The sequence below is a fragment of the Ambystoma mexicanum genome, chromosome 3p (genome assembly GCF_040938575.1).
Source record: "Ambystoma mexicanum isolate Mex_15411 chromosome 3p, UKY_AmexF1_1, whole genome shotgun sequence".
Taxonomy (NCBI): Eukaryota; Metazoa; Chordata; class Amphibia; order Caudata; family Ambystomatidae; genus Ambystoma; species Ambystoma mexicanum.
In genome coordinates, this window is record NC_090925.1 from 416,662,886 (window position 1) to 416,683,062 (window position 20,177).

The following is a 20,177-nucleotide window of genomic DNA, read 5'->3' on the forward strand; positions in this document are numbered from 1 at the left end:
CCGGTCAATTATTGCAGATGCAGCCCTCGGTGATGATGGTTGTTTTGGTGGTATTTTGCAAATTGCTGTGGGGCCTTTGTCATTTGGATGTGCATTTAAATTGTATTCCGATATTTGTCGTGTTGCGTTGTTCTTTGCAGGTGATGTGGCGATTTTCGCTTTGTGGCGGTATGTATTGCGTGATGATCTGCATTGTGTTCCGCCTTCTGAGTTGAGTTGTGTGGTACAGTACTGGCCGCGTTTGCCTACGTAGCACAGTATGGTCACGGATAGGGGCTGCCATTGTGACTGTTTACATGATGTGCTGTTCAGGGGCGGGGGATTGGCTTTTGGCCGACTGGTGCCTGTCAGCCAGGTCGATTGGTGGAATGATGGGTTGTTCAGAATGTGGCTGGTCACAGGTGACTGTGTTTGCGTGCGTTTGTTGGAGGGGGACTGGGGTCATGTCCATTGGAATAGCTTCTGTATTGATGCCATCTGTGCCCTGCAGCTCCCATCGGCCCCTCTTGGGATGAGCCTGGCTGCTCAGTCACTCTGCCGACTTGTGTGGTACATGCTTCTGCTGATGGTTGGTTTGTTTACTGGCATGAGTACAGGGCTGGTGCAATCCCCCTCAGGATGCTGTTTTGGATGTTGCCTTGCGCTGGTGGCAAGCGATGGGGGACTACTGTTGTTTTGTGTCATGTGTTCTTGATTTTCATTTTGATGTATTGTACCTTCACATGCCTGTGCTGCGTCAGTACGGCTATGGTGACATGCCGTACATGGATGCCCACTCACGGGGCGCTTTGAGCCCCTGCATGCTTTTCTACGTTGGCATGCATGGGTGAATTGTGGATTTCACTGGTTGCATAGTGTGAGTACATTGCGCCTGCCAGGAGTTGTGCAATGAGGCCAGGGAGTGGAGTACAGGCACTCAGTGGGCCATTTACGGTTGGTTCGCGTTGCCGTATTTCTCGCCATGGCGGAATGGTACTTTACGACGTGCTTGATGGCGTTCAGTACATGTCCGCTAGGGTCAGAATTCGCGTACCGTTGCGCCATGGCGGTGATTCCGGTTTTGCAAGGCGCGCGTGCGCGTACTTGGTGCAGTTAGCGTTGCCGTTCACTGCGGTGTCGCTAATGGCATCGTACTTTACGGTGACGGGTCATGATCGCAACGAGCGGTGTTCGATGGCGGTATTGCATTTCCGCCATCATTTTTCCATTTCCGCAAGGGTCGTAATGAGGCCCATAGAGTGTTCATATACTGTAAACACATACTGTGATATTGTGCAAATATTGTATGTTTACAAGTACTCAGCAAAAAGAGGTTGACGTGGACATTGAGATTCATAAACAATTATGCACTTTTTCTTTTAACAGGAAATGGTGCATTTCAGAGAGCTCTCCTATTTAACAAAATGTGGAAGCAACCTTCACATAGAGGTGGCCTGCACAGTTTGGGTGAGCAAAGCGGCAGCATGAACTCTGTGTGATGGCCAGGAAGTGATAGATGGATGAGGGTATGAATGGATGACAGGTGTGAATGTCTGACAATTACCTGTTCTCAAGCTTCCAAAACTGACATGGTTGGAGAACTATGGCCTACTGACGACAGAAGGCCCCAGCCCTCTTACGTAGGGGTCACTATTCTCCATGACAGGACTAAAAATGGACACAAATCTTTCAAATAATTTCCATCCCTGCCAATGGGTAGAAATGTATTTTGGAGAACACCCAGGCAATGTCAATGCACAGAAGGGTCAGGGATGATTCTTTTGTGGATTCATCTTTCCGCAGAACATTTTTTTAACAGAGGAGGTATGGAACCTCTGCATAGGCTTGGCGGCGGATTCATGGAATTACGTGCAGAAGCCGAAAAGCTCAGTGCGCGAGCCTGCGTGATTAAGAATATGTGCGCGCAACGTGTATTCATGGCATTGCTCGTGCAAAGTAAGCGTATTCAAAAGTCACGGCTGGAACACCGCTGACACGCCCAAATGCAAAGCAGGAAACTGCCAGATCAGCCACCTTTGCGCGTTCCCCGGGGCGCGAGTACAGGCACCCTTCGAACAGTGTCTGGGGTCCCCAGTATGCAGGCTTGCATCTCGGGGAACCTGTGCGGGGTTCCCTGTAACTGCATCCGGCTCCCCAACAACATGCGTATGAAAAATTGTAACCCAGCAATACCTTGGGAAATGTGCGTGCGGACCCACGTAAAACGTTCCTGCACGCCGCTACACAGCTTACATGCACCCCTATGTTACATCGGAACCCTGATTCAGTGTACACACCCCGAAATCCAACATGCAATCCCACCTGCATGCTGCAAATCCTACGTGCTAGTGTACTTATGCCAGACTTTTGGTGGCGGATACTATGAAGGACTTGTGTGGACATTTCCCAGCCGAGACGTTGCACAGTCGATTCCATCAGTACGCCACTTGCCGTGCAATAGTGGGTGTGCGATGGACTGCCTGCAGGTTGCCATGAATCGGCCCCTTGGTGTCTGCTGTCCTCTTTCCCTACCATTGACATCCAGCTTTTCGCATTTACATGCTGGAGACAAAATAAACATCTGATGCCCCTTCGTGAATATTGGATCTTTGTACATTATTCGATTGCACATATGCAAGTGTACAGTCACAAGGAGTTTGCTTTGTGAATCAGACCTTTTGTGTATAGCCTAGGTATACAATATGTGTGTACCTAATGGGTGCATGCAAAGCATGCAGATGGCATATCGATGCTGATTCCCAAGAAAACCATTTCAGGTATAAATTATATGAGTTGTTATTGACGCCTAGAGGTGGGCAACTCACAATATTTGTTGGGAGAGCAGTGTGGGGGTCTGGCCAGACTCTAGGAGCAAAAGCACGAGCAAAGCCATCACATGTTTTCTTTTATGTGAATCATGCAACATAATGTTTTGCAAATGACAGAGGGTGGAATAACAAGATGGCGCAGTCATTGCCATTATAACATATAACAGAGGCACCACGAAATGCATTGCGAGGTCATTCTTAAAATTCTAAGAACATACTGCCTAACAGTTAGTGTAAAGTTGAGCTGATTACTTTCACAACCTTGTTAGGAACGCTTCTGGAACCCTCCCGTTTTAATTCAAATGGAAAGTGCCCGTTTAAAATGTTTCAACTCACTAAAAGTCACAACCTCCTACACAAACAACAGATCAACGCCTCAGATGACAAAGATTTCGAAGGATAAATGTGTGGCATTGAAATGATTAAATACACAAACCCGCTCGGAAGTCATTAGCCTCAAGAAATATGACAGGCTTATCACACCAATGAGTGCTAAATATGGTGCTTGAAGTCTGGTCGCTGAACTTCTTGGAGAGATGTCTACATTTAGATGGCATTCATATTTAGAGTCACAATGTAACTATTTTTCCGATTATGACTTTGCTCTGAGCTTATACTTTGAACTGGAGACATGAAGGGCCCAGTTCACAGAGGAGTGGCCTCTCAGGAAAACAGGTCATTGGCTGTTTTCTGAGATGTTAATTCTATGCACTGTGCAGGTCCCTTTATTCAGAGGTGGATTGGGAATCAAAAGAGGCCCTGGAAATAATGTTCAAAGGGACCCCTAATTACACATGTCCAGCCAGCCTAATCCTTTGCCTTTTCTTATGAGACCATTTGGATATAACATAAGTTACCACACAGAAGAGGCCCAGGGTGCAGGGTGCAGAGGCTTACTGGGAAATCTTCAGAGTTTCCTATACGTAAGCTCACGCCTGCCCTTATTGGGCAATTATTGGGCGTTAACGTGCTTGCTGTATTAAACTGAAAACGTGCAGTAAAACACATTTGCATCCCTGGCAAAGGGCTAGAAATATATGGAGGACAGCAGCAGTATGATCTAAAGACAGTGTAGAGAAGAGTCAAGAAATCCCCTTCTGCGCGTTGCCAATTCTCCTGAACCTGTTTGTAACAGACGAAGATAAATGCATCCCGTTTGTAAATATGGGTAGTGGCCACACACTTGTTTATAACCTCACGGCCCAGGATTGTCAATTTCAGTAGGGGCGTTAAAAGGGACACCTTACCGTCCGAATCCATGATACAATCAGATTTCCATTTGTGAATCGCCTACATTTTTTTTTACCCAAGTGATAGAGAGGCACAACATTGTGAGCAGCAACAATGCACACAGTTACAGCTTCAGTCTTTCCCTTTATTTTCCGGTAAACTGCTTTTTGTGGTGTAGAATTTTAATAGGCAATGTATATTTTCTACTACACATTAATTATATTAAAATAGTTTACATGGTGAATAATAAAAAAAATGATGAATCTTACTTCAACGAGCAATGTCGATCAGCAGAAGCACAGGCCCCTATATTGGTGAATTATGTTTTATCGGATGTATGCCCTCTGACTATTTTGTGGGGGCAAAACTACATTCCTTGACTTATTTTACATCAAGTATTACACACATTGAGTTCTATACCTAGATTTGTATTTTCTATGACCATTACTTTCATCCAGCGATTATTTTCATAGAGTAAAATGATAAAATGTTAGGGGGGGGTGGTTCAGATTTAGGGATGAAGGGGTAGGGGTGAAGGATTAGGGGTGAAGGGTTATGGGCTAAAATTACTGTTTGGTATTAATGCGTGAAAGGCTCGGGATGGAGGAATAGAGGAGAAGGGCAGGGATTAAATGGCTAGGGTCCAAGGGTTAGGATCTAAAACAGTGGTCTGCAACCTTTGATTTTCCAGATGTTTTGGACTACAATATCCCAAATACAGCATAGTCAATAGTGAGGGTTCATGGGAGTTGTAGAGTAAAACTTGTGGAGAGCCAAAGGTTGCAGACCCCTGATAAAATGAAGGTTAATCTGCCAGTGTTGAAGGACTATAAGTGATGGGTTAATTAGGGATGAGGGTTTATGAGTGAAGGGCTTGGTGGGAAATATTGGTGCAGTGTGAGTGAAGGGTTATCAGTAAAGGGTTAAGGTTTAGGGCTGAGGGCGGTGCACTTCCTGTTCCCACTTTTGCCCACTCCTCATAATTGTCTCACCACAGACCAAATCTAGAAATCCAGACATGGGCACAATAAGCAATATCCATTCAGACATATCATATCATATCATATCAGACAAGTCTCTGTGCCTGCAGAACACAGCAGTGGCAGTGGGTGCTAAGTGCCCATTACATTAAATAACTGTCTGGGTGAAGATTTAAGAGGGGTTTTGAGTAAGGCAAGGAGAAATGGAGATGAATGGCAGGAGGTGAGAGGTTAGGACAGAAGGGCTAGGTGCAAAGAGCCAGTGGCTGGTAGGACGTGAAGTATTTGGATTGTGGGGTGTTTGGCTAATGGTGTAGCGTTAAGGGTAATGGGTGAAGGCTAAGAGATCAATGTAGGAGGTGGAGGTTAGGAGTGAAGGGTTGGGGCAAGGTTGTGATTGAGGTATGACGGTCTAGGGATAACAATTAATCTTTGGTAGTAAAGAGTGAAAGGCTAGGGGTGGAACGTTTGATCCAAAGGGCTAGTTTTTATTGGTTAGAAATGAAGCGTTAAGGACTAGGAGCAAGCTATAGCTGCAAGGGGTTACTGGAGAGGAATTAGGGGTTGGCATTAGGGTTAAGAGTTAAGGGCTTGGGATGAATTGTTGGGTCTAATAGGCTACAAGTTAACAGTCACAGGTGAAGGTTTAAGGTGCAGAGGTGACTGATGTTTACTTTCCGCTACCACTTTCTCCAAAGTGAGGTGATAAAGGTGAAAGGTTAAGAGTGGGGGAGGATTGGTTAGGAGAAAGCTAAGAGGTGGAGGATTATTGCTAAGGGGTAAAAAGGTACAGGTCAATTGTTAGGAATGAAGGGTAGATGGTGAAGGGATTTGAATGTGGAGTGTTGGGCCATTAGTGTTGGATTAGGGGTTGCTGGTAAACGTTAGCAGTGAAGGTTAAGGATGGAAGGGTTCGGGACAAGGGCAAAGGGGAATGGGGTAGAGGCAAACGTTGAGGTGGGCATGAATGTTGGGGTTAAGGGTTAGAATGAAGGATTTAGAGGTGAAGGGTTACAAGTGCAGGGTTCGATCGGGGGAAGGGGTAAAGATGTAAGGGTGACATAAGGGGGGGGAGGGGTGTGGATGATAGATGACACATTAGCCGTGAAGTGTTACAGGCCAAAGGTGTTGGTTAAGAGTTAGGGATCTAACGGTATGGCATGGTGGGTTAGTGCTTAAGGGATCAGAGAAGAGCTAAGGAATTAAGGTTTATAGCTGTGTTAGAGTTGGATATACAAGTGAAGGGTTAAGGTGAAAGAGGCTAGGGGTGAGGGACTGGCATTGACGAGATAAGGGTGAAGGGCTAGGGATGAAAGGGTAGTGTTGAATGGTTGGGGTCAGGAGTAAGAGTTTAGGAGAGAGATCTCTAACAGATTGCTCTTCATCCAATGGCAGTTCTGCAGCTACCTGAGTAGCTCTTCGGCTGCCTTCAGCAATGCAGCCTTGCGCTGCCACTTCAAGTGCTCTTAATATTTCTCTAATAATATGCATTGTAGGGAATGGCCTCAAGTCCAAGAGCCCTCTCTCCAAGCCCACCTTCCACAGACTCAGCTAGAGGGGAAAGAGGATTTCACAGGGAGCCTGCAGGTAAGAGGTGCAATGGAAAACACTCAATGTCGACGACAGAGGTAGAACAAGTGATGGAGCAGTGTGCCACCCTGCAGCAGTACATGGAAGAGCAACGGTAAACTTCCTACTCAGTCCCACACTACTATTGAACCAGTAGTGATCCCAATTGTCAAAGTAAAACAGGCACAACCTAACAGGTATACCTCCTTCGACTCTTTTGGTATTGCATGCTGAGGGCAGACAATGTATTCAGAAGGAGTGTGAGCTCATATCAGTATCAGCCTAAACAACTTATGTAGAATGGTTTCAAAATAAAATAATGTTCAGTCAAGGTTCTATAAAAATAAAGACTTTAGATCAAACAATAAAATGCAATAATCTAATCAGAAAATACTAGCAAGACCTACCCTGTGAAAAGAACACAGTGAATGCAGACCTTTGTAAAAGGGCACTATTGGTACATGAGCAAGGGTGCTCCGGCTACAGATTGGCAACAATATCACTTTATGAGAATATGTCTTTGAAGAATAATGCGCAGAAGTGGGACTTAAAAGTCACTATGGCCCCAAAGAGTGGGCCAAAGGGACAGGGCCTCATCACATTACCTGTATTCTTGCATTGAGCCAGGCTTTTCATTATCCAACCAGAAGTATGAGTGCTTACAGTGCCAGTAGGCATTTATTTATTTTATTTATTTGTTTGTATAGCGCTATAGCCCGTGGGCATCAGCATTCCAAAAAGACGGGACGTATGAAACAAAGAACGGGACACTGGTGCAACCACACATATACGGCAGTTCAAGCAGTGTACTAGGATTTATTGTTTGTCTGGCCAAGAATTTATTTGAATAGCAAAGTCTTTAGTTTTTTTTTCTGAAGTGTGTGTAGTTTGTTTCCAACTTCATGGTCACGGGTAGTTTGTTCCATTTAAGGATACTTCTGCCCGAGAAGGCCTTGCCAAGACCATTCAACTTTTTAGCTGGAATAGTTTGAAGGAGGCCTTTATTAGAGGATCTTAGGTTTCCGATTGGTTTCTGCCATTTAAATTGCCTTTTTAGGTATGCAGGGGCTTTGCCATATAGGCATCGATGGACCATTGTGAGGGACTTGAATATAATTCTCCCCTCAATGGCCAGCCAGTGCAAGTCTCTTCTGTCGTTTGTAATATGTTCCCTTCTAGACTTGCCCGTGATAGTCCTAATGGCATTATTCTAAATCACCTGGCATTGCTTCAGGCATTTGTTGTTTGCGCCCAGGAGCAAAGAGTTGCCACAGTCAAGTCGAGAGAGTATTGTGGCTCTGGCTATAGTGGTGCTATTTTCTGATTGAGCAGAGTTCTGATTTTTTTTAGGAGTTTTTGGTGATATTGGCAGTTTATTTTCAGGGAGGCTGTACGGGCCTTGGCTCCCAATGAGGCCTGTAGATAGACTCCGAGTGTATTCACTTTTCCTGATATTAGAATTTGAGCATTTTTGATACTGAATGAGGAGTATAGTGGGCTCAGTTTTTTCCTGGCATGTGAAGACTCAAAAATCATTAGCTCCGTTTTGGTACCATTTAGGCACATCCAATTAGCCTTCATCCATCCTTCAATGATGTTATATATAGATGTTCGTTTTTCGCTGTCTTGTTTATAGTCTCCACTAAGCTTGAAGACCAATTGAGTGTCGTCGGCGAAGTTAGTGAAGAATATGCCAAGTTGGGTCAGCATAGTACATAGGCAGCGCATGTACAGATTGAATAGCAGAGGGGAGAAGCTGGCTCCCTGTGGGACTCCACAGTCCACTGGTTTGGTTTTAGAGGCCTGCTTGCCCCAGATGACCCCGGATTGACTGTCTTGTAAGAAAGAGGATATCCACTCAGTTGCCTCTTGCGAGCCATTTCCTGAGAGTTCCAAGGCCTCTCGGAGCCTCGTATGATCAAGCAAATCAAAGGCTGCCGAGAGGTCTAATAAGATCAGTAGACCTGTTTTGCCCTTATCTAGTATACCCAGCATCTCGGTCTGCAGATCTAATAGTGCCGATTCAGTGCTGTGGCCAGTCCTGAAACCAGACTGTTGAGGGTGCAGGAGATCATTTCTATCCACATAGTCTTGGAGCTGTTCAGTGGCAACCTTGTCCAGTATTTTCAGCAAAAAATTGCAATTGGTTATTGGTCTTAAATTTGCAGGATCCTGTTGGTCTAATTCTGGTTTCTTAGGTAATGGCGTAACCGTAACTGTTTTGATTATGGTAGGTACAGTTTGGTCCCTAGAGGACGTGTTTACAATTCTTCTAAGAAAGGGAGCAAAGATATCAGTGTTTTCAAGTATTAACTTTAGTGATAACAGGTTTTCTGTGCATGAAGTGCATCTAATGTTTGAGAGCATTTTCTTCATCTCTTCCAATGTTATGGGTGTGAATTGGAATTTAGGATTTTGTAACCCAGGCTTAGTTTCACTTGTTTTATTGACATTGAGTCTGGGAGCGGCAGTGCTGAGCCCAACAATGTAGTGCTGTTTGTCAGTGGCGGCAGCTTGTGGGTCGAAGAGACTGGGGACGGCAGGCAATTCTGAGTCATCAGCACTGGAAGACTCGGCTGCCTCTGGCGCAAAGAGGCTGAATGACTCTTGGGGGTGAGCGGGCTTGGCTGGTTCAGCACCACATCAGGGTATTGCAGTGGAATCGGCTTGGACCTCGAAGAAGCTGGTAACTAGGTGGTAATGTCTATTTGGGGATGCTAGAAGACTCAGGGAGTATCAGATGTGGAGACAGTGGCGCTCCATCATTGGCGCCAAGCAAAATGCACAGATGCAGAGTCAGTCGGGTTTCAAGGTCAGAGAGCACTCCCATTCCCGTGAGCTTGTCCGGCAACTACAGCGGATCTTTCACCTCCAGTGAATAGGAACATGATACGAGTGCAGCCAATAGAGAGGCCTTGCTCGACAGAAATTCAGCCCCACTGTTCCCCTAGGGATTGTTAAGAGACAGATCACTCCTCTGTCTTAGATGTCTTCTGTCTTTACCCCACTGGCAGAGGACTTCGGAGCACGCTGTACTCTCAACAGAGGTCCAATGAATCCTTTTTGTACTTGTAAGAGTCCAAAGATGAATCAAAGGACGAGGGTGTGTGTCTCTACTTCTGAAGGCAAAATGTTACAAAACAAAGCTGCAGTTAAGGGTCCAGTCCCTGTTGTTTTAAAAAGTGCCCTTTGCCTTTCAGCATCACACCCAGAGTAACCTACCTGCAGGAAATTGAAAGGAGAGGGAAGGGAAGAGAGCCCTAACAGAAACTAAGATGGTGGGATCCTTCTTTCAGCCCACCTCTCCCTTCTGGCTACTCTAACTCTGCTCCCTTCCATTGCCTGCTGACTTCAAATGGACTTCAGTGGTCAGCACCCCGTTGTGAGAGGTGTTTCTGTTATGCCAGTGCTAATTTTGAAACCCTGTTTCCCAGGGGAATGCCTGGGGTATGTGTCCGTGCTCTGAGGGAAGGAGATGGCCTTCTTCTGGGGAATCAAAAATACAACATCCCCAGACATCAATCGCATCACTAGTGTGATAAGATATTGCTGTGGCTGCATAATTGTGTGTTATCAGCAGTCACCATGCCACAACAAGATGTGCGTGCCACCAGACTGACTAAGGTATAATATTATTAGGTTTGGTAACAGATCTGTAGAAGATAGCCACCTCTACCTGTAGGAACTTTATGTTCCAGCAGCTGCTAGGTATTCATATATGAACTTTGAACCTGCTCTGTGCCACTGCAGAGATGTAGCTGACAGTGCCTGTAAGCTATCTCAGCAAAGGTGCATGTTTGCACTATAATTTTGGCATTGAGAATTTTTGAAATGGGGATCGAATATGCAGAACTCCCTTTCAGCAACAGAATTACCTGCACCAGTTATGTAATAAAAAATCAAAAAAGCCAGGTTTACACACCCTCGCAGATGGCAATCCGGCACACGCCTCTCAGCCCAAGATGTTGAGCCTCACCTTTGATATGAAATGATATTGCATTTATAATGCACCTGTACACAATTGTTTCTAGGCGCCAACTTTCTAAGGGTCTAGCTCATCCTCAAGGTGAGACCATATACTGAGGCCATCTGCCCTGAAGTATTGAGATCCAGGCTAGGGTGGTTTCTCCATATGGCATCTCTGTAAAGATATGGCCTGGTGCCAAAGCTCTGGATTATTCTCAACTGTGGCCCAGTCTCACCCTCTTCCCATCAGCCACCTGCTACAGTAGACCATTGGTTGATCATCCCCTTCTAAGCTCTACTGCACTGAGTCTGCTCCAATTCCATATTTACTGCTGCTTGTCTATCTTATGATGCCCTGCCGGTAGTCTGGGAACTCTAGAATTGGGGCTCTGCACAAACCATCTTGCCGGTGCTGAAAACCTGCTTGGCAGGTAGAGCTCTGTGGACCTTTCTGTGGTATCTGCATAGCCACAGAGATGAAGTGTGGTCCCATGTCAGATGTGGCTTCCTGGAGGGACTCCAACTGAAAGAAATTCTCTTTTCTCTCACAAGACCACCCAGACAAAGGTAGTGGATTTAAAGGGGTCATGGTCACCCCTTCTGCCTTTCCAGTACCTTGGCAAGACTGGAAGGACTGCGCTGTACCTGGGGCTGCAAAAATGATCTGACATTCAGTTGGATGTCCCAGTCACTTCTAAGCAACAAGACAGTTTTTCAGAAGCCAGTTATGACAGGAAACTCCATAGGCCTGGATAACAACCAACATCTGGCTGCACACTGCCTTAGAATACCTGCACTGACTGTTTATGAACAGGCCAGGGCTCTCTCTCTGCACCTGCTCCCCTGTCAGCTTCTGCAGACATCCCCTGAGTGGGACAGACCCTCTGTTGCGGGCAAAAGTCAACATGGCCTGGACCCCCCCAGCTGACGACAACTCACTCAGTTATGGCAGGCCCTTCAGGTCTGAAATTAACCTGTCCACCATCACAGGTTCTGATTCTACATCAGTAGGTAACCCTCAGATCACTGAATCCCGGGCTACAGCCATAGAAACCTCAGTCGTGGCTCTCTCCCACAGGAACAAGTGCCTCCTGGGACTTCAGAACTGGACTGGCACCTCCCGGTGAGAATTGTCTCTCACACACACTAGATGAAAACACCTCCAGGCCCAAAGCCTCAATGGCTTCTTCCCCCGCCGACCTCTCACCCTAAAGAGTGCAATGATTATATCTGGGTCAGGGAGGTCATTCAACAGTCACTTTACTGGAATGGAGTCTTTGACTGCAATGCAATGCCTGGAGATGTTCCCCCTCCGACTAAGCCCTACCACTGCCAAGAGAGAGTAGCTAAGACCATCAAACCCCCTTACATGTCGGTATGGACCTGTGATATACTGCCCTTGTTTCACTCTTGTGTCACGTAACAGCAATGAAATTAGCCAAGTCATCCAAGGTGGGAGATTTTTTTCCCCATTTCTGAAGACATGCCCCAAAACTATCTGAGCATTGGCGGGAACGGAAGCTTTTCCTGGAATCCTGGCACCGTCCCCTCTCAAAGTGTAACATTTGTCACTGTGTGGTCTAGTGGGACTTCATCTGTTAAAATGCTGACACGCACTATGGCCTTCTCTATGAGACCATCACTCACAGTGGTCTGGAGTTTACTCTGACATGCTGGATGTCCCTTCAGATGCGTCATCTCTCCACCCAGAAATCAACCTTTGGGTTCTGGGATGTGGGTGTCCCAGTGATGGGGTACTCTCACCCTTCTTTTTTGTGAGAGCTCACAAGTCTTGTGTGTGTGTGAGTTCCTTTCATATTTTTGGTGAGCTTTCTAAGAAGAAAGGTCAGAACCTCTGTCCGTACCTGCTATTTACTTTCATCAGAGGCCTCTGCTTTGGGTGTGCTCGCCTGAGCCGTCTCCTGGACACGAGTGTTCACATACCTATCTGCAGCCCTTCCAAGCTCCCTGCGCTCTTTGGTAGTCTTGTCCAGTAGATGCTGGTGTAACGCTGCCTCACAATTTTTAAGAACATGCTCACATGCCAACAAATTAAACATGTTTTCAAAGGTATCAGCTTTGTTACCAATCACCCACCCATTTCAATAATACTCATGGGTCAAATGTGTAAACTCCTCAAACATTTGCTTCCCCCTTTTTCTGAGCTGTCTAGAGCTCCTGCTGTATTAGTTTGGGGTTGTGTTGAGCTTCCTAACGATGGCCGCCTTCATTCTGGGATACAAGGGCCTCTCCTCTGGTGCCATCTGAATGGTTACTTTAGATAGCTCATAAGAGCTGCACCCCACAACTCCTCTTCCACTGGAAGGCTAGCCCCAGTGATTCAAACCATGTCCTTCCTCAAATCATACAGTTGGACTAAGTCCTAAAGGATGTGGCGGCTAAGATTTCCAAGGCTGCCACCACTGGAAATACTGCCCTCCCCACCAGAAGAGTGTGTGTGTGCCTCCCTTGTCTCCCACGGTTCAAGACTATGCAGCTCCAGCATGACCATAGCTCTCTGTTTCTATTTTGCTAGCGCTGTTAAATCCCTCTGCTTCTTCTGCACTAGGGCCAGCTTCCTCTCCTCTAAGAGAAACTTCCTAGCAGTCAGCTCCCCCTCAAAGAAGCCATCCTGGAACCTGGCAGAGGTCTTAGGATGAAACTGATGTTTGGGACTTTAATGAAATTCTGGACATCTAGGACACCGCTCTATCCACTACCCACTCTCTGGGAAGAATGGCAGGAATAAATGTCCTATTGCTTTCCCCCACACCATAACTAAGCCCCCGCACCCCCGTGAATGACCCCCTAGGTCGACTTCACCAGCCGAGCTTCCTCACAAACTTGGAGACCCTTAAGCATGCCCAGCTTGCTAATCCTACTGCTGTGGGGCAGTCCCCACACTCCATAGCTCCCGAAGGGCACTCGATTTGCGTCCGCTCACTGAGCTCCATTGTACTGCTGCCCACCAGTGTCAAGAAATGACCAGCAACAGAATTACACTCATCATTTTCTGCAGTTGGAAATCCGTCACAGAGAACAAAGCGCCCCTGTAGATCCACATCAGAGTCGAGGCACCAGCAAATACGTGTTACTTACTGCAGGTTCAATGCACTAACCTAAGATTTGAGAATAAATGCCTTATAAAATAAATGCTTTATTAAAAATGTTCACAGATGTGTGGAGAGGCCTTGCAGTGAGAACGTACAAATATGAGTTATTCACTTATTTCATTTACTAGGACAAAATCAAAGTTTTTATGACATTCATTGCAAAAAACATACTTACAATTTCGGTTTTTATTGTCAGTCACTCTTTACAATACATATGTAGGATTAATAGATCGGTCCGTTTTGAATGAGAGGGTTTGCGTTTACAAAAAAAAGGAACTTTGGAACACTTGTTCGTTGGTATCCTAAAATCAACTATGCCTATAAAAATCACATGTGAGAGAGCAGTTGCACTGCGTGCAATACAAAGCGTCCACCCAGTAAGCCCCTGTGTTTGTATAGGGATCAGCGGATGGCTGTAGGTGAGTGCATTCCATTACAGATATGGCTTGAGAGCCCTAGCGCATGGTGTCAAAGTAAACATCAGGACGTCTCGAGGTAAAACACCCTAGGGTAAATCAGCTCAAGGAAACACTTTACAAATGAAAAGTACGCACCCGCGAGGAATGGCCACTCCAGGAAAATCCCTCGAGAATCATCACCAAGAGAAGAGGCACAGATGTATTTTGTGGGATCTGTGTACAAGCGTTTGGCATACGTTGTGATGCACTGTATGTTGTGAAGAGTACATTTCCATTGGTTAGGAGCAAGATAACTCAGACCTCGTGCATGGGATTAGCATTGTGTCTGCTCTGTTGTGCTCCTATGCATTGTGGGAGTAGTTTCTCTAGTCCCATCATAAATAAAAGGACTTCGGTCCCCAAATGTTTCTTAAAAGCAGGGACTGAAGGACCAGCTTGAATTTGACATGAGTGATTTGATGAGGGTAAGAAAGGCCCTCAACTAGGCCAGACCCCACTCGTTAGTTTCTTTGCAAGGCCTCACTTTCCGACTCATATCAGGGTCACATTTCCCCCAAATACCAGGGCCATCTTTATAGGAAGGCAACTGAGGCAAAAGTGTCGGTCCCTCATTGTAAGAGGAGCCCCCACACCTGGCTGCCAGATGGAGAGAAGTCAGTGCACATTTGACTGAGTATCCTCCTATCGCACCGACCCCGCCTTCTCCATTTCATGGGACTCCAGCAGCTCCTCCCCAAAACACCTTCTTATGGGTGGTCCTCAAGGATCAGTCCTAAGCCCACTATCAACTGTGGTGGAAATGTCACCACGTTTTAACAAAGTTTTTTATGGGGGGCCAGACCCCAAATCCCTTGTTCCCGCCCACTTTACCCTCCAACCCCGATACTCCCTATTTCTCTACCCCTCAACTTCCTTACCCCTTTTAAAAATGCTGTGGCAAAATGTGGGGAAATGTGCCAGAGGAAAAGGGCTGTGGTGGTTTGGGGCTAACACCAGTTCACCCTTTACACCACCTCCCTCAGTAAGCTCAATTTCTCCTTTGGCGTTAACTACCTCTTCACTGACGATATTCTCTTGTTCTTCTCTTTCTCCTCCATCACTCCTGCAATCTTGGAATGCAGAACTAACTGCCTAACGCACATCCACCATTGGATGCAGCCTCATGGTAACCTCTTGAAAGGCGGAAGTCACCTTTCTCCCCGCCTCTAATGCCAACCCCACTCTCCCCTCAACTCTTCTCTTTGCCTCTGATCTCCTCAACCACTCGCCCTTGGCTTGCAACTTTGGGGTTCAAGTTCATTGCAGCAACTGCCAGAATAGCCCGACTCAACCTCCTACATGTTAGACAAATCTGCCCACACCTCACGCACCACTCAACTAAAACTCTTATCTCTACTCTTGTGCTCAGCAAACTGGACTATCTCTTGGTATACCCCTCTGTGCTTTTGCTCCTCGCAGCAATGGCCTCCACTTGGCTACACCTACCCTTGTTAACCTACCTGGATCCACCCCAACCTCTAGCTACTGCCATGACACTCCATGCAAAAACACTCTCTCTTTAAATGCCTACTACTCGCCTATAAATCCCTCCATGATCTTGCCGTGCCACTTCCTCACTGAATGTTTCTCACTGTACTCTCCCTCTCACACTCTCCACTTCTCCTCTCTCCACAACCAGTCAGTGCCCGGCCCCCACTGCATTTTCCCTACACACTCCTCTCCAATGAAATGATCTTCCTCCGACTATTCACAGCCAGTCCACCAGTGGAACTCTTCAAACAAGGCTCCAACTGAACCTGCTGCCAATGGAAAGAGCTCACCCAACCCCCCGCCCAACCTCTTATCCAAACTAAACACCCAAACCACACCTCCTGCATTCTGCCCTCTGGACTACTCTATATAATCAGTAAATGCGTAAAAACTATCCTCAAGCTGTCAATGGAAAAATTGTTGTGATGTCCTCCAGTCCCTGTCCCTGGTTTATGTTCCTATTCTTATCTATACAATTCCTATACCTCTTCACCTATTCTTTCCAACAATGTTCTCTTGTAAAGGAACCTTAGCCTAAGACTTCCCCTCCTCTCCATTATTACCCACTTTGTAAGTCATTTCTGTTCAAAATGGCACCCTGTTCTTAAATAATAATTATTTGTAATGTATATAGTGCTTTTGCCAAAACCATGTATATAATATTTTCCATGCAATTACAATCCACCCGAAGTTGGTACTAATTTTTCAACAATGGAAGGATGAAAGGCTGAGTTGGCTTTGGCAGGATTTGAACCTGCACCCTGCAGATCACACCAAGAATGCAGCACCTGCAAAATGGTGTGAGTACTTAGGCATCTAATAGCAGTGACAGGCACATTCTTAATACTTATACACAAGCCAAAACAGTTGGCTTTGCCAAGGCTTGCTATTAACAGGACATTAGTGAAGGACACAGAGTGCTTATAAATCGAGTGGGTGAAGGCAGACCTGGTAAGACATTTCTATTACACCAGTAGCGGGTTTACCACTCCAATTAAGTCATAAGACTGCTTTGAAAAACACTGAGCAAAATGTTTGATGGTAAGGTGGGATTTACAGGAAGCTCAAAGAGTTCTCATGAGGAGGTGTTTTGGGCGGATGGGGGGGGCAAGAACTGGGTGGGAATGGCCAAAGGGATTAGCATGGCCCTGGGCAGAGAATGTGTGGGCACATAAACAAATACCTGCTACAGGCTGTGTGTCCCTCCTCTTATGCCATCCCTCCCTATCTGTACTCTAATGCAATAGTTTCAGCTTACAGGTGTCGCAAGCGACACCTAATAGCTTAAACTAAAAAGCATTGTGAATCAGCCACATTCAGTAGTGCCCAAATAGTGCATGCAAATGCTGTGTGCAAATACTTTATGCACATAATGTGTGGCCATGCTGGCGATAACTCACAAAACGCCAGGACGCAAATATTGCCTCACATGTTGCGGCCGTGTATAGGCAACTGCGAAGACTCGACTCACCAAGGGGATTTCCATGCGAGGGTTAGAGACTAGATGCTGGCACAAAGTACCCACATCCAGCCCTTTCATACGTATCCAAGTGCCTGGTGCATTCCAAACACTTCTTCGGTGAAGCTTTGAAATGTTTTCACAGGGGTCTATGCGACCCTCATCAGTACTGCACTATCCCTGGGGAAACGGCGCACGTGTCTATGCGAATAAGGCATATGATCAGAATGGTGTCAGCCAGTCCCACTGCTTTTCAGATTGCCTGCTAATTCCGAGTGGGGAGTGGATATGGCCTTAAAAAGTCGTCTACGTGTGGAAAATCACTTCTCTGAATTGACCCACTCACGGAATGCACGTCGTTTTTTTTCAATTTCCGCCTGGATTGGCACACGCAAACGATAACATGTGTGAATCCAGCCAGCTCTACTCTTACTATGTGTGCATGCCCTAAATGCACATGCTGTGTGCATTCCGGTACAGTGTTTACATCTTGTGCAGGTATAAAAAAGTCAGGTAGATCGCTCAGGGAGTTAAGCACTTGCCTCAGACATGAAGCGAGCCAGCAGTTTGCAAGTTAAATTCCAGACAGGGCCAACACAGTTCTTCTTTCTTCCGGGGTCAATAAATGTACCATGCGTTTTGGGATTACATACACCTACTACTACAGCACTTAGAAGTGGGGTCAATCTGTCATGAAGCACTTTACATAAATATGATATTGTTGTTTTATGCACATACTGTATCCACATACAACCCACACATACACTAGTCACATAGTAGATAAAAGTAGTCTGTACATCGTCAGATACCCAGTTCTCTAACCTGTAAGGTAACACTACATAAAAACAAGGAAAATCTTGGCATTTCTTCAAGGTAAACACTGTACAACAAGATGTAAACACTGTACACTGTGCTTCAAAGTGTACCATCTGTGAAGCAGGCACCCCAAAATCCTCCCACTGGCCTCAACTTGAACAACCTTCAACAGAGCAGGTCGCATTCCTGTTCCTGCAATCATTTAGCAGCGCCTGGGTCCACTCATAATGATGACGACCAGGGACGGCATAAGGGCCTTTCAATCTTTTCAGTTGAAAGGGGCCTCAATCCTCAGGGGGGAGGGTGCAGCATCTGTCCCCATGTTGCCAGTCAACAGTCTTATAGAACTGCAATATACTCCTTTATATACTACTTTCCTTCTGGGGCTTACAATGTGCATTTTGTAGGGCTCGCCTTATAAGCTGTGTTTGCTGGAGCCCTTCTGGCCGTCACATCCCTTGAGGAATACAGAAGTGTTATCACCTCATTTCCTTTTAAGACTAGTTTGGAGCCTACATCAGCCATTTGACGATAAAGAAGGATTTATAGCTTTTCAGTGGGCATTTAGTGTTTCCTCTCCCTGTTTGCTGGCCATCTCGAGATTATCAGCGGCTATTAACCCCTGGCTATATTTGTCTCCACTATAATGTATGCACCACACGAGTGCCTCAAACTGTTTTCTACTCTAAGCAATGGAGGGTGGGGGGGGTGGCAACCAGCATGATGAAATGGGCCCCCACGCATCTTCAGTCGGGCCTGATGACAACATACTGTGAAACCCATAATAAACAGTTTGTGAGATAACTGTGGCTTTCATTGACATGACAGGAGTCCTCAAGGTCTCAGAAATTACATCATATCTCACATCTGCCATTTATTATGGACGAGGCACAAAGCCACAAACTTCACAATGGCCATGGTTGCACAACTCTTCCATCCTCATTGAGCCCCCCAGACTTTTATCAGCTGGGTTTTTATAAAGAAATGTCATGTGTAAAGGATAATGGAGACAAGTGGCAGCTAAGTTGTCTGCTATGAAGCAAGAAATCAGATTTTCAACACATTCGTTCCATAAAGTCATAATTCTATTATAGACAGGGAGGCGAAGGATTATGCTTTCCCTTAAACTTTACTTCTCGAGCAGCTGTACAAAAGCACCAATAATAACAGTGAGAAAGCAAAAACGACAAGTCCCAAGTTAGTCTTTGGTAGTCCAAGATATTATTGGTCCATAAAAAACACGTGATAAAACTAGCCAATCCACATTCCTATCATCCCATAAACACTAATGTTCCCTTAAAACCTCTGCTTCCATTTGCTGATCAAAGTTAGTGCCCCAAACAGTAAACGCAAACTCCAATGTAAATCCTGCAACTCACAGATCCCAGGTGGTGCGATGTCCACATTGATACTTAGAACAAGAAATATATCTCAGAACACTGAACCAAAGAGGGTGGGAAACCGGGTCATGCCATTACATCATTAAGAGAACAAAAACATATCACAATACATTATGACACAATATAACTATTGACTATCACGATTGCAAGGGTGGGATAATCCTTTGCCTGCGTGTCTTTAATAGAATTGTGCCTTTCTAGAACAAATGTGTTGAAAATGTGAATTCTATGTCAAGACCAGAGGCTCGGATTATGCTTGCTCAAAGCTTACTTAACATCAACATTGCCATTTTCTCAATTGGTTTGAAATAAAAGGTCTTAAAGGTTGACTAATTCGACCAGTCTGCTGCACTCATTATATCCTCCAACCTGGCTCCTACATTATAAGCCTTTGTGGCTAGCGATCCTCTCACTGAGTGTATACTATAAGAATGCATGTTGATACCGGCTTGTACCATCACCCATCTTAACCAACTCGCTAGATTCGCTGGTAATTCATCACCGTATGGCCTATGCTAATCTATGAATAACTGAGAAACTCCCGCAGCCCTTACATCTTTCGTGATATCTTCGTAGATGGCTAAGCATCTCACAGGACATAGTTTGGGCTGATTCGGGAATGCGTCGTAAGATACAGACTTCAAACCCAACTTTGTCCTCTTCATGATGAAGAAAGTCACTCCAGTCGGCGATAACAACTTCTTAGTCACTTCCAACGCTCTGACATCTGAAGTTCTTTTACAAGAAACAAGGCATAAAAGCATAGTACACTTAGCTGATAAAGCCTTCCTAAATAATTCTGAATTATCAGGCCATGCTAAAAACAGCTTCAAAACTCTGTCTACGGCCAACAACTGTGAGTATTTCTCCTCGGGAAGATTAGTCATC